The sequence below is a fragment of the Temnothorax americanus genome, unplaced genomic scaffold (assembly GCF_048541705.1).
Source record: "Temnothorax americanus isolate GAGA-0224 unplaced genomic scaffold, ASM4854170v1 Scaffold172, whole genome shotgun sequence".
Lineage (NCBI taxonomy): Eukaryota > Metazoa > Arthropoda > Insecta > Hymenoptera > Formicidae > Temnothorax > Temnothorax americanus.
Window position 1 is genome coordinate 104,979 of NW_027509310.1, and position 15,033 is coordinate 120,011.

General features: G+C 33.9%; 2 long non-coding RNA genes across 2 annotated transcripts in view; both read right to left on the reverse strand.

The window, feature by feature from the left end:
* The window catches only part of LOC143896009 (uncharacterized), a 96,313-nt gene that overhangs the window by 72,821 nt on the left and 8,459 nt on the right, over positions 1-15,033 (reverse strand). The gene's annotated exons all lie outside the window — the stretch shown is intronic.
* On the reverse strand, positions 8,729-9,752 carry LOC143895997 (uncharacterized). The gene is made up of 2 exons (XR_013256527.1): positions 9,383-9,752; positions 8,729-9,312 (listed from the first exon to the last, which is right to left on the reverse strand). It is a non-coding gene; the product is annotated as an uncharacterized LOC143895997 (long non-coding RNA).

The following is a 15,033-nucleotide window of genomic DNA, read 5'->3' on the forward strand; positions in this document are numbered from 1 at the left end:
ATTTTGTAGGCGCTTAAGCAGGGCCTTAGCAAACTATTGTATATTGCATTAAACTTATATAAAATCAAGTTATAATTGATTATTATGTTTAATTATAAGAAAAAAGTGAAAATACTATGTGTATTTAGAAATTTTTCATTTTTCTGTAAATTTTACTGTCAGAACAATATGGCAACGCTGCGCTTTTCAGGGCGCCGATTGTAAAATGTGAAGTTAATAACAAAAGTGTCAATGTAAGTGTCAATTTCATCAATCAAAGAATATTGTGACATTTTCTTTTTATCAAAGAGATATTTTATAATAATAATGTGTGATAAGAAACATAACAAGTGAGGAGTAATGTGGGCAAAAATAAGGGACAATTTGTAAAAATAAAAGTTGATAATAAACCGTACATTATATGAACTGAAGTGTAACATGAGCGCACAGCTTTGCAGCGCCAACGTTGCCAAATAATTCCTTGAAAGTCGCCATAAAAAATATTCATCTATAAACCACATTTCAAGTCAACTTTTAACATAAATATTTTGTTTAAATATTCGGTGACTTTGTATTTTTATCGGCACTATCAAAAGTATAGAGTTTAGCGAATATGTGTGTGTGTGTGTGTGTGTGTGTGTGTGTGTGTGTGTGTGTGTGTGTGTGTGTGTGTGTGTGTGTGTGTGTGTGTGTGTGTGTGTGTGTGTGTGTGTGTGTGTGTGTGTGTGTGTGTGTGTGTGTGTGTGTGTGTGTGCGTGTGTGTGTAGCGCAGTTAATATTTAATATCTTAAATCTTAAGATAAACAAATTATTACATTGAAATGTAGAAAATAGACTTTTTCGATAACGTCACATATAAAATATCGAATTTTCAAAGTCATAATTCTTCTTTATATGTTCGGTAATGTGGTTTAATTTTTTTCTAGCGTAAAGATATGCATTTTAACTTTCTCGTACCAAAAAATCAATTAATTCTTAAGATTTTGGTGTCATGAAAGGAATACCTTAAAAGAAGGCCAGCGGATAGTTTCACGTAGGCGCAAGCGAATGAAGTCAATTAATTACCTACAGAAATATTCGATTGTGGTATATCGGTAAGCACGAGTGATTATTTGGTTGTTCGACGAGCGATCAAAATCGGACACACACACAATCGAATATTTTATATATTATATATTCTTAGGCTTGGCGCGCTTTTTCTTTATATTTCTTGTCTTTTATCATGCGAGATACAGATCTAAAGTTGTCTTGCGCGATAAGACGCCGATTCGACGCGATAATTTTAGGCAAGTGGACATCTCGCTTATCTCACTAGAAAATTATACATAATACAATCATATCTGTAATTACTGTAAATATATATTTAATTATATAATATATAATACAATATATGTATAAATATATATGTACAATATGAAAAGTTCTGTCACATCGCGCAATTAAAAGAGCTTATTTCTCGCTCGCTTGAGCCTCGGCGTTTAATCTTGTGGTATTTGCAAGCCAAATTGCGGAGTAAGTGGAGTATTGCGTGCATTGCACACGCTGAACAACGGATAGCACGGCCGCTCGCAATTACGCGCTATCCGATTTTTAACGAGCCTCACGCAAACGGCGTTTTTTTTCCAAAGTAAACGCCAATTAGCCGACGTGCACATCCGCGCGGTGCGGATTTTCTTCCCGCGTGAGAGGGAACGCGCCGCGCGATCGCGTACGCGACGACGAATAAATTCACAATGTTGTTCCCCACGGAAACAACCTGAATTTCTACCGAAGGCGTGTTTCGCGAGGATGCAATTTTTCACGAGGATTGCGTACAGAACCGCGGGAAACGCGGTCGACAAAAAGACGCGTTGCGTAACTGCCGCGAGACCTGCTTTAGTTGCATTTTATACACCGTGCTCTCCTTTCCTCCTCTTGCATGCGCTGTTCACCTCGAAATCCGCGTTACGTTCTACAGATAATATATATGCCGACATATACAAAACGCTTCGTTACAAAAGTAGAGGATAAAAAAATTTCCACAGAGAGGACCCGTGCAATCCTTTGGGCTTAACAAACCTACGGACTCGAATTCAACACCGCGGACACTCATGCACAGTAGACCTGTTTTTTTTTAACTGAACTTCGATCTTGCACGGTTCATCTTTCATCTCTTTTTTTTCACGTTAAAGAGAAAAAAAATAAAAGATAAACTACGCAAGAAGTTCAGCTAAAAAGGACCTATACTGACACATTAGAGGAACGGGGGGTATCCCCGGACAGTGAGTAGCCCCGGACATTATTGAAATTTAAGTATACTGCGTATCTATGGCCATTGTTTAAACATTCTAATATGCCCTTCTGCGTATCTCGACATATGCAGAATGTTTGAACAATGGCCATAGATACGCGGTATACTTAAATTTCAATAATGCCCGGGGCTACCTACTGTCCGGGGCTACCCCCCGTTCTCTTACACACAACCAGCATAAACACACATATTTCCGACTTCATATCTGATTATTCGTATCTGATCATTGTTGCATCATCCGACATTTGTATTCACATTCTACAACTCGATTTGACGCTAGGCTTCAGGTAGCACATATATGATTCAAAAATGTTTTATAAGCGTTTTTCCGAACACCGAAAAAAGGTTTTAGTTATAATAACCAAGGCTTGGTGAAATGGTTTCAACTAAAGGGTTTAGTGATTATGACGAAATAATTTGGTTAATGTTAACAAATTTGGTTAATGTTAACAAATTTGGTTAACATTAACCAAATATTTTGTCATAATCACTAAACCCTTTAGTTGAAGCTATTTCACCAAGCCTTGGTTATTATAACCAAACCCTTTTTTCAGTGAAACGTTTTATAACCAATTTCTAGAAACGTTTCTCATGAGTAAAAATGTCATTCGAAAAACGTTCGATGGAACGCTTCTTTCTCGATAAAATAACGTTTAAAAAACTATTATAAAAACGTTATATTTTAATGATAAAGACATTTTAGATAAAGACGATCAAAATTCCTACTTTTCCCGTCTTTTGTACATGTTTATGACGTCTTTGAGACATGCGTGAGAATGTTCTAGAAGCTTTATCCATATACCATCTATAACATTTTTTTTTCAAAAAAATTCCTGAACTGGTGCACATTTATGCAATAAGTTAAAGTAAAACATGTTGGCGCAGGATCAGGAATCGGTCAAGAAAATATATGAGACACTCTTTAGGACGAATGATATGTATTTAGTATACTATGACTCGAACACTTGTGACTTTCGTGAGAGGCAAAGAGGAAGTGAAGTTGCCTCACCTAGGCAATACCGCACGAGACAATACCAATAGCGCCTCTCCAGAAAGCAACGTAGACTAGCGATGGAATTTAATGTGCGTAACGCGCGAATCATATCCGCGAAGGGTCGAATACATAATGCGAATTCCAACAAAACAAACTATACTTGTCTCGCTCTAAAATTGCATTACTGATGTGCACCAGTTCAGGAAGTTCTTCAAAACGGAACACACGTATAAATGTTCTTTCAATGGCAACGTTCAGCAGAACGTTTATTTTGCAACTGTTGGAAGTTTTTTAAGCTCATATTTGTCCGATGACAAATAGATTAAGACCGATAGGACAAAATTAATTTAAGTAAATAAGTGCATATGAATATATTTGCATGAATAAAATGATTTATTATGTGCAATAATTAGTGCAATATAAATTTAAATGTTTCAAAAAAGGCTATTAAAACTATATATATATATATATATATATATATATATATATATATATATAGATAGATAAAGCAAATATTAATTTTGAAAAAAAAATTTAACAAATAGGTATTTATTAATTGTAGAAACGTAAAAAAAATACGTTTCTTAAATCATGGTTTCAAAAATATATTTGTTCAAACGTTTTTTTAATAGTTCTTTACGGTTATGAAACTATGTATACGTTCAAAAAACGTATATGAAACTAATATGTGCTACCTGGGGGCCGTATTGAACCCAGTTTGGGATCGGATGCCGTAACTATATCATCAGCAAGAAGAAGAAGAAGATAAATGAAGTGAAATGGACGAAGAGTATCAGCCAGCCGCAATTCTGTTTTTATATTACAATAAGTATCTCAATTCGGTTTTAACATTTTTTTTTATTAAGCGGTATTTATAATTAATGTACAAAATCTAAGCCGATTTTTAGTACTTTTTGAATTAAAAAAAAAACATATTTGAGAAAGTTATAGCTTGCTAAAGTTTCTTTGATGACGGCAACTTCAAAAGATTTCGCATATAAAGTATGACGTCACAGCACATTTTTGTGTACTGTATTTTCTTCAATTTTGAAGATATTGCAAAAATTCAAAAAGTTTACAAAGAAAGTATGCCATGATCTATCAGACCGCTTAATAAAAAAAATTTATGTTAAAACCGAATTTCCCTCAAACAAGGAAACCCATGTCGTTTCGGAGGCTGCGATTTATATCCCCCTTCCCCCGATAATATATTATTACAATAAAAAAAAGCCGACGATATTTTTTTATCTCGTCTGCTTCCGGCATAGAAAGATAGTGCCCCGCTCGTACACTTTGCTCCAGATACATGCGTAATTACGCATTCTATTAACATAGTGAGCTATGATATTCACTGGAATGGAATGAAATTGCCGAAGGTACATGTATATGTATATCAGAGTTACGAGTATCATTATCGTTCGGTAATAGGTAGAGAAAAAAAGGTGTACGCAATACTTGCACTACGACTACGCGATGGTGGGATGTACAAGGAGACAGAAGACGCTGGTCTTCCGATTTATATTCATATCATGCAGGAATTCTCGGCGATGCTTTGAATAATCACAGCTGATGATCGCTTATTACGAATTGGATCGCGATTTTTTTTCACGATATAATTCATTAATTTAAACGCGTTGATTATATATATACGTTTGTATATCAAAATGCCGCTTATCTTTTGCTATGTGATTAGCACACTAGAAATCATGTTTAAAAAAAATAATGAGAACATAATAACTTATCATGTTTTACCTGATGATAATAACTCTGTTAATATTATTAATTATTCTATTTTATTTTAATGTATAATATTTATTAATAGAACAAATATTAATTATATGTAATTAAATTAAACATATATAATTTAATAAAAATATATATAATATATATGTTACACACATATATTGTTCTATCAACAAAAAGAATATATATGTACTTACAGATACACTTCTGTGTGACACAATTAAAATAATTTATAATTATACCTACGCCCAAAAAAACGTTGGTAAGGTGCAAAGAAATTACTGCAGAATGATAACGATGTTTGCATGTTGCAAATATTGACGTAAGTTGTACATAAATCTGTCGAAAACTGATTCTAACTTTGTTCGAATGTAACTTAACTTTACTTTAACATAATATATGTTAATTGCAATTCTAAAATTAAATCTCATGCGCATCTTGATATATTTTTCCAAACTGAACGAGATTTATTTTTGAGAATCGCTTGCGTAAGTTGCACAAATTGTACACATCATGCCGAGCAATATTAGTGAGATTAACATTAGTAAATAAGTAAGACAAACAGTGCAATATAAGTCATTGCAGGTCACAAATATATAGTCTTATATATATTTTATATAATATAATCAGCAACCTCACCGATTTTAGGGGTCATGACTTTGATATATGTTTTCAAGGTCATGACCCCGAGTGACCTTCAGAAGGTTTTAGCCGTCGCTCGTTATTCGTTAAAAAGTTATTAACAAAAAAAAGTTTGGAAAATATAACAGCTATTTTGAGTATTACAAGGTATAAAGGACTAATATTACGTTTTTTTTTTTAAGTAGAGAATACTTTATTTCGCGACAAAGTCGCTGCTTTACCAAAAACACAATATTTAAAGCAGTAAATTGTTGATAAATTGAAGTATTTTCGTATTATATTGCTTTAAAAGTATTTAAGTGTTTAAAGCACGTCAACTAACCTATGTAGGTGAGTGACGCGCTTTAAACAGTTAAATACTTTTAAAACGCGTCATAAAACCTACATAGGTTACTTAACGCGCTTTAAAAATACATTATTCTCTATTCTCTACTTTAAATAACTTTTCCTTTCAATATATCAACAATTCATTGCTTTAAATAATTTTTCTTCGTTCATACATATACTATTTCCACATAAATATCAATTATTTATGTCTATTAATACTCAAAATAACTGCTATATTTTTCAACCTTTTTTTGTTTATAACTTTTTAACGAATAACGAGCAACGTCAATCACAAACAGTGCAAATTGAACAGAGATTACACGGCATTATTTGATGTAGTGGGCCTCCACACGACGCACAGAATAAACCATCGATCAATATATAGGCGCGGGTGTCATGTTTTTGCTCAGCGTACAACATTGAGAATAATCCTCGTAATCTCACAGTACACGATGCACAAAATTTTACATTACCAGAAGTATAATAAAAGTATGTGCAACACATCTTTTTCAATTCATCTAATTAAGGCATTCACTTCAGCCTGGTTTAATACTCGGAAAATTACTTTCGAAACATCCTCAAACCTTTCACTGTCGTAACACGAATCGTTTGACAAAATTGCATTATCATCAATTTCTTGTTCATGTTCTTGTTCATGTTCCTCTTCATTTACTTCCATTTCTTCAGGCCCTTTCATTTCCATCTTGATAAAAAGGGAACGTTTCTCTTACGAGGATGAACCAATTTATTTGGAGATCGAGAAAATCTTGATGCGATCGGAGATCGGCGATTCCAATTTTTCGACGGAATAGATATCGCACTAAGTCGACTCTCCTCTTATACAATCTGCTACAGTTTCTCATCTGCGGTTCGCTGATTTTCACAATCTTGAATTTAGAATTACGTATCGGTTTGCAAAGTTTTGCGTACTCCCTCATATCGGTGGGCTTTTATTGATATACAGCTCTTAAGATGGCGAACCAATTGTTGTATAAACCGCATGATCAAGCACACTAACTGACTTTCATTTTTAGTCCACAACTACTGAAGGTACCCTCAAATTCATCCTTCTATATCTCATTATTGTCACAGCGTTTGTTCAACATATCTAATTTCACAATGATCTCAGCATCCGTACGGATGCGCCTTGCGAAAAATCTACGATGTACAGTTTTGCACGTGTGCAATGAAGTCACCGCGAGACACGTATGTTCATGAAAACGATATCGCACCATTAACTTTCAGTGGTTTAATCTGTATAACTGCAATTAAACAGCTATCAAACAGCTATTGAACCGCTATAAAACAGCTAAAAACAGCTATGAAACAGCTATCAAACAGCTGTAAAACAGCTAAAAACAGCTATTGAACCGCTATGAAACAGCTAAAAACAGCTATCAAACAGCTCTCGAACAGCTATCAAACAACTAAAACAGCTATCTGTATAACTGCGATCTGTATAACTGCTATAAAACCGCTATAAAACTTTTTTTAAACAACTAAAAACAGCTTTTAAACAGCTATCAAACAACTAAAAACAACTAAAAACAGCTAAAAACAGCTAAAACATCTATATTATACTACAAAGTATGTGGGAAAAGAAAATAAAACATTTATATATACATATATAGTTTATTTCAAAAAATCATAATTTTTCTGGTGTTGCGACCACCAGTTAAATATTTTTAATACATTTTGCAACGCGCAATTCTTAACATGTTTTTCGCATCTTACAGTATTAGTAACATCTAGATTATTTAAAGATTCGATATCTTCGTAATCTGCATCCAAAATCTCAATTTTTAGATTTTTTCTCGCTTTATTCTCAAGCAGATCCACCAGCCATTCTCGTTTCTGGCATCCCTTGACGTACACAAGAGTCGACGTCTCGTCGCCCTCTCCAAGTACGGCCGATGTAATTAGATGTTTCGCCATGCTGTACGGCATGTTTCCATCCTCCCATCGTAGTCCATGGTGATTTGCAATCAATCAGGAAGCGCATGACTTGTCGGATTTCATGAGGAGACTCCATGGCATGGGACATGTAAAAATGTAATGTGCCAAAACGGTCCCGTTTCTCAGAACCGCCACCTCTTTCACGACAAATTTCATCCCGACGGTAAATCCTTGCAGATCGATAAACGTCGGTACGATCATGACGAAACGATGGAGCAATCTGTATCTTATCGCGGTACATCAGTGTCTCTTATATTGCAATATCTGCTGATATTGCAATTTACTTGATTTTGAGCACTACGTTCGACAACGGACAGTATTCGATTACGCGATCATACAAGATGAGACAATAGGCTGTAGTATTTGCCGGTACATTCTCTTTGCAGTCAAATTCTATTTGCACATCCACAGTGGCGCTCTTGACAGATTCGTTTTGTCGCGAGCAATCAATGACTACAAAAGGTCCTTTTGTCAGTAATGTAACCACGGTGCAAAGCGTATCGAAGCAGTCTTACCTGTAATAAGCTTTACGAAAACGCGCATACATATCGAAAAGGACGGCGTATTGATTGTTGCCAAAATCCAGATTCATGTCATCGTACGGATAAAATTCAGAGTTTATATAAAGTTGTACGTTAAACGTTTCACGTTAAGTTAAACGTTTAATGATCGCGCGACGAGTGCGGCACGCGCGTTCTTATCGAGAGTTACGGCTCTGTAATTCTAAACCGCTGACGGTGGACAAGGGAACGGTAGACAGAAGGAAAGATAATTTTAGATACAGTGATATGCATTTAGTATACATTTATTTCTCATGTAATGCATCGTGTATAATATTATTTGCAGCATACGCCAACAGTTCACAATCAATAATTGAATTCTTATCATAAAATTCACGCAAGATTCTAACTGCATTACATTTATCGGTGATACAATTTTGGCGTAAAATTGTTATAAATTGTTTAAATTTTTCACTTACGCCATGAACATTTTGGCATAGTTGAAAATACACATTTTCAACGCAATGTTCTAGTTCGAACAGGAAGAGTACGGTTGATGGTTTCATGTACAAGCTGGTGCCGCACGACGTCAATTTTACAATATCTGCGTCGCGTATTTTAACGAGTTCTAAATCTCGAAACGCTAGCAATGATGGTGCCGGCGACTACACGAGTCGCTAAATACCTGCACGTTTTTCGATGAATGTCACCCACATTGCATGAGGCAGAAATATCCGATTGCCTCGGTTATCGCCAATAAGTATATATCCACAGAGGACATAGGTCCAGCGTTGATTCCAACATCCAAAAATTTATATGCGGTCGATGTCAAGGCAAATCTCATTCCCAAAATACGAGGCGTGTAGCGGGGTTTATCAAAACTGAAAAAATACAATTATGTTTATAAAAGTTTTTTTTGCACAAGTATATACGAAAATTAGCGGTACTTACTCATTCATCATTGTGCTGTTTCTCGCACGTGACTCGATCACACGCTGAACAATATCGTGTGCAATGTTGAACGTGATTGTGTTGAAAGTAAGCGTTGTCGTATCCTTTCGCTTGTCGCAGTTGTGCTGAAACGGGACAGGTTAACAATACACGTACTTGTGCGTACTTTTACTATACACGCTCTTTGGTTTTATTTCCGTATATCGAGATGTAACAATGAGTCGACTTGCACGTGAGGCGGCAAAAACAGAACTGAACTTAAGTAGTAGTAATAGAAAGAAAACTCGACTCTCAAAATGCAAAAATCCCGGCCATAGAATACAATATAATCTAGTGACAAAATCCCCATTGCCGGTAACTAAGAACGCGACGCTAACGCCACATATCAGTGTGATTGCTATATCCAACACTCCTCCTCAATTACACAAGACCACGGTCGTATACACAGGTCGCGAAACTCCCGTGGTGGGGGGTATGCCTGAGCCAATTTCACCAACCACAGTTAACTTAACCGACGGTTAAAGTTAGCAGGATTGACCAATAGAAAGCAGGGTGGATTCATTTCTATTGGTCAATTCTGCTAACTTTAACCATCGGTTAAGCTAACTGTGGTTGGTGAAATTGGCCCTTAATGTAACGACCTGTGCTTCACAGATCGTCCGCTAGCCGCGGAGCGCTGCGATCGTATGGTAAATGTGAAAACAATAGGTATATATAGGTATATATATAGCTTCAAATTACTTGCTTATAAAGTTTTGTTTCTTACAAAGTTTTAAGGTGGTTCATGCAGTATATACTTGCAAGTCAAATAGGCAATTATTCTTATTAGTGATAAATAAGTGTGATTTTTGTCCGTAAAAATCAGCATATAATTAGATTTATTATTTATGATATCTTTAATGTTATACGACCTCTACGTAATTAAAATATTGGGGCCAAAGTCACATCTTTTACTAGAGTTGTGAGCCGTGTGAATATATGTACAACAGCAGCGCGGCAACGTTATGATAAATAGAATAAACAATGCATGTTAAAATTATTTGGACATGTTATAACCTCATTGTATTAAAACTTGTATTTATTCAGTATTGCAGATCTTGATCAAACTTAATTTTAAATTCTTTTTAGAAATGGACGAATATTTTTGTTTCATTCTTTGCTTTATTCAGCGTCCAGAACATGGTAAACGTTGAAGGTTTTGGGATATGCGTTATACTCATCAGCTGACACATGCGTTGCCAAGCTGCCGCTCGAGTCCAGCTGTCAGTTCCGTGTTGTCGATTTAGTCAATCGAAAATTACGTTTTATTATTATATAATACGGTCAATGAACTCGGGGTTCGTCCAGTATCTTGCAAAATGTTTATTGCATCGTTTCGTCAGTTTTTGGTTTGTTCATCTATTTTTGAAGTATTGTAATTTTTGCAGCATAAGCGCTTTAGCCTCGTTTTTTGCAAGAGGGGCTACCCCCCCGCGTTAAATTGGCAAAGTTTACGGACATATATCTCCGGAACCAAACGGTTAAAAAATCCGAAATTTTACAGACACACTCTAGGAACGTTAATCTTTCATTTCATATCACATTTTTCGGGCTAACTACATTTGACCTAAATGCATGAACCACCTTAAATGACAAGAAGACGTTTTATTATTTACACAAATTGTATAAATAATGTAAAAATTACGGAAATTGTTTGTATAATTTAAATTTTATTTAATAACACCAAGCATTAATAACACTAAAAGCATTAATTATTCTTGAAGGATTGAAAGTTTTGTAATGGTTGAAAAAAATGTAATTATACTTAAAACATTATGCACGCAATATATGTGAAACAATTATGTAGATAATTTCTTAGTATTTTTTGAAGAATTTAAAATAACAATATCTGTATGAAATATTATAAATATATTCATATATGTATATATAATAGGTACATTTACATTTATATAGATATACACATTATTGTTGCAAATGAACGTGTTAATAAAAAACTATTGAGAGCGAAGTAACTATTGGATAACTATATTAGTTTTGAATAGTACGTATACTATTCAAATTTTGAAAGTCCAATAGTTAATTCGCTGTCAAGTTTTTTTTCATAATATATATTAATAAAGAATATTAAATATTAAACGTTGTTAAGTTTCGACATTTTTCTTTAAATAATACATTTTTTTAACTTTTTGATTTTCTTGGTAAGTGAATTGACGCATTCTTAGTCGAATATAATAAAAAATTGCATAAGACAAGATGTCTGAACCGTAATCTTTACAAGGAAATGTGAATTCATAATTATCTAATACTGCATCTACCGTTAAATTAAAGACATTTGAATTAGTCGCGTGTTTAGAGAAACATTCTTCAACATATTTGATTAAATTAAAAAAATGTAAATTTGCATGAATTAAGCCTCCTCTTGTTTTCATGTTAACCAATTGCGAAACTGATGTATATATGTCGGACCTTGTTAAACCTTCTTGACAAAATTTACAAGTTCTGTAAATTTCATTTTTCAATATTTGCTTACATAGATAGCCTGTAAAAGCAGTACCTAAAAAAAAAAGACAGTGGTAGTATTATACCTCGAAAAAACCCAAGTAACAAGTGGTAGATCTTTATATCTCGAAAAATCTCGAAAAAATCTAAGCAGTAGTATCTTTATTTCCGAAAAATTATAACCCAAGTGATACACGTCACAAAATTATGTTACCTTATCAAAAAGAAGAGTCGCGCTCAAGTGATCTATTACAATTACAAAAAAGAAATGATATCTCTTTAAATTAGAGCGCCAATTACAGAGAGAACATGTATATTGCCTCAAAAAATAATTGTTGCATTACCTTGAAAAATCTTTACATTGTGTCAATTAGAAAAGAATGTATAATAACAATTTTATAAGATAAAATTTTATTTAAATTTAACAAGGGAATACAAGATATTTAAATACAAAGTTTACATGTGTATTTTTTAATGGTCACAAAAAATTACAGAGGTAACAGTACAAAATACAAATATTTTATTAAAATACATAAATTTTTTTTGTAAAAAAACTTGGCGCTGTTAGACCTCAAAATTTTAAATAAATAAATAAATTTATTCTATACTTAATTATAAGCCGCATTATCCGCCGTCCGCGTCGTCACGCACACCCATATCATTCACTCCCACATCCACGCTGATAATCATTTAATATTACTCCCATCGCATTCTTCTCTGAATTATTTTTATTTATTGTTGTCCTTATTTATTTAAAATTTCGAGGTCTAACAGCGCCAAGTTTTTTTACAAGAAAAATTTATGTATTTTAATAAAATATTTTTATTTTGTACTGTTAGCTTTGTAATTTTTTGTGATTAAATCTTTTATTCTATTGAAAAATACATATATAAACTTTATATTTAAATACAAATTGTATTCCCTCGTTGGATTAAATATTTTAAAAAAATATTTGTATTTTGTACTGTTACCTCTGTAATTCTTTGTGACAACTTTGTATTTAACTTTGTATCAAACTTTGTATTTAAATATCTTGTATTCCCTTGTTAAAAATTTAAATAAAATTTTTTAATCTTATAAAATTGTTATCATACATTCTTTTCTAATTGACACAATGTAAAGATTTTTCAAAGTAGTGCAACAATTATTTTTTGAGGCAATATACATGTTCTCTCTGTAATTGGCGCTCTAATTTAAAAAGATATCATTTCTTTTTTGTAATTGTAATAGATCACTTGAGCGCGACTCTTCTTTTTGATAAGGTAACATAATTTTGTGACGTGTATCACTTGGGTTATAATTTTTCGGAAATAAAGATACTACTGCTTAGATTTTTTCGAAATTTTTTGAGATATAAAGATCTACCACTTGTTACTTAGGTTTTTTCGAGGTATAATACTACCACTTCCTTTTTTTTTAGGTAACAACATATACACTACTATACGTGTACTTGGCGCCTTTTTTTACCTTTTTTTAAAAAAGGTAATTTTGTGCGGATATCACGCCTTTTTGTAGTATATTACGCATTTTATAAACAGTATGTACAGGATAAAGCTATTTGGAGGTATAATACTACCACTTTGTTTTTTTCGAGGTAACAACATAACAGGGTAACAACATAATACAATACACTGCTATGCGTGTACTTGGCGCTCTTTTTTACCTTTTTTTTAAAAAGATAATTTTGTACGGATATCACGTCTTTTTGTAGTGTTACGCATCTTAATCTTATAAACAATATATCTTATAATCTTATAAACAGTATATAATATAAGGTATGAAGCTAAAAGTGTTACGGACTATTATTTCTAAAGAAAACAACAATTTAATATTTTGCTTAGTTTTTTTAAAATAATGTAACCCTTTTAGTTGTACACCTTGTATATATTTTTCAATTTCAACATAAAACATAATCGCAATAAAGCATGATTAATGTTAATAAGTCGTTAACTGTAAAATTCTTTATTTATTTTTAATTGCGTGTCTTACTGAATGTTGTTCGCAACTGTATATGTACCGATATCTTCAGGTATCGATATTTTTGATAATTATTTCTACGTCAGACATAATTTTAATTCATCCAATTTTTATTATGTCTAGACATAATTTTCGTCCAATTTTTATTATGTCTAGACATAATTTTAATTTAGCGATTTTTATTATGTCATGATATAATTCTAATTCTGCCGCTAGGGAAATTTTAAGTCGATTCTTATGAATCAAACTTGAATTCAATGTCTAGGTGTCCCAGGTTGCCGATGACGAGGTCCACATAGTGCGCTCTATAGTTTTCGGTGTCCAGGTGTATTAATACCTTGCATTCGATGGCCACGTGTACCAAGTTGCCGATGACGAGGTCCACATAGTGCGCTTCGTAGTTTTCGGTGTCTACATGTATTAATACCATGAATTCGATATCTACGTGTCCTACATTGGGTGCGTTCAGCCGATATTCCGCTAGCCTAGCAATCGTGAGCAGTCGCTCGTTTTCACTCGTTTTCTCTCTTTTGACCTAATGGATTAAAAGGAGAGGAAACGAGCGAAAACGAGCGATTGCTCACGATTGCTTGGCTAGCGGAGTATCGGCTGAACGCACCCATTCAGATTTAAAGTTATTAATACACCTAGACACCAAAAACTATGAAGCGCACTATGTGGACCTCGTCATCGGCAACCTGGAACACGTAGACGTTGAATTCGAGGTATTATTACACCTAGACACAGAAAACTACGGAGCGCGCTATCTGGACCTCGTCATCAGCAACCTGGGACACCTAGACATAAATTTCAAGGTATTAATACACGTAGACACCGAAAACTACGGAGCGCACTATATGGACCTCGTCATCGGCAACCTGGGACACCTAAACATCGAATTCAAGGTATTAATACACGTAGACACCAAAAACTACGGGGCTCACTATCTAGACATCGGCAACCTGAAACACTTAGACTTCGAATTCAACGTATTATTACACCTGGACACCGAAAACTACGAAGCGCACTATGTGGACCTCGTCATCGGCAACTTGGGACACCTAGACATCGAATTCAACGTACGATTACACCTGGACACCGAAAATTATGAAGCGCACTATCTGGATCCCGTCATCGGTAACCTGGGATACGTGGACATCGAATTCAAGGTATTA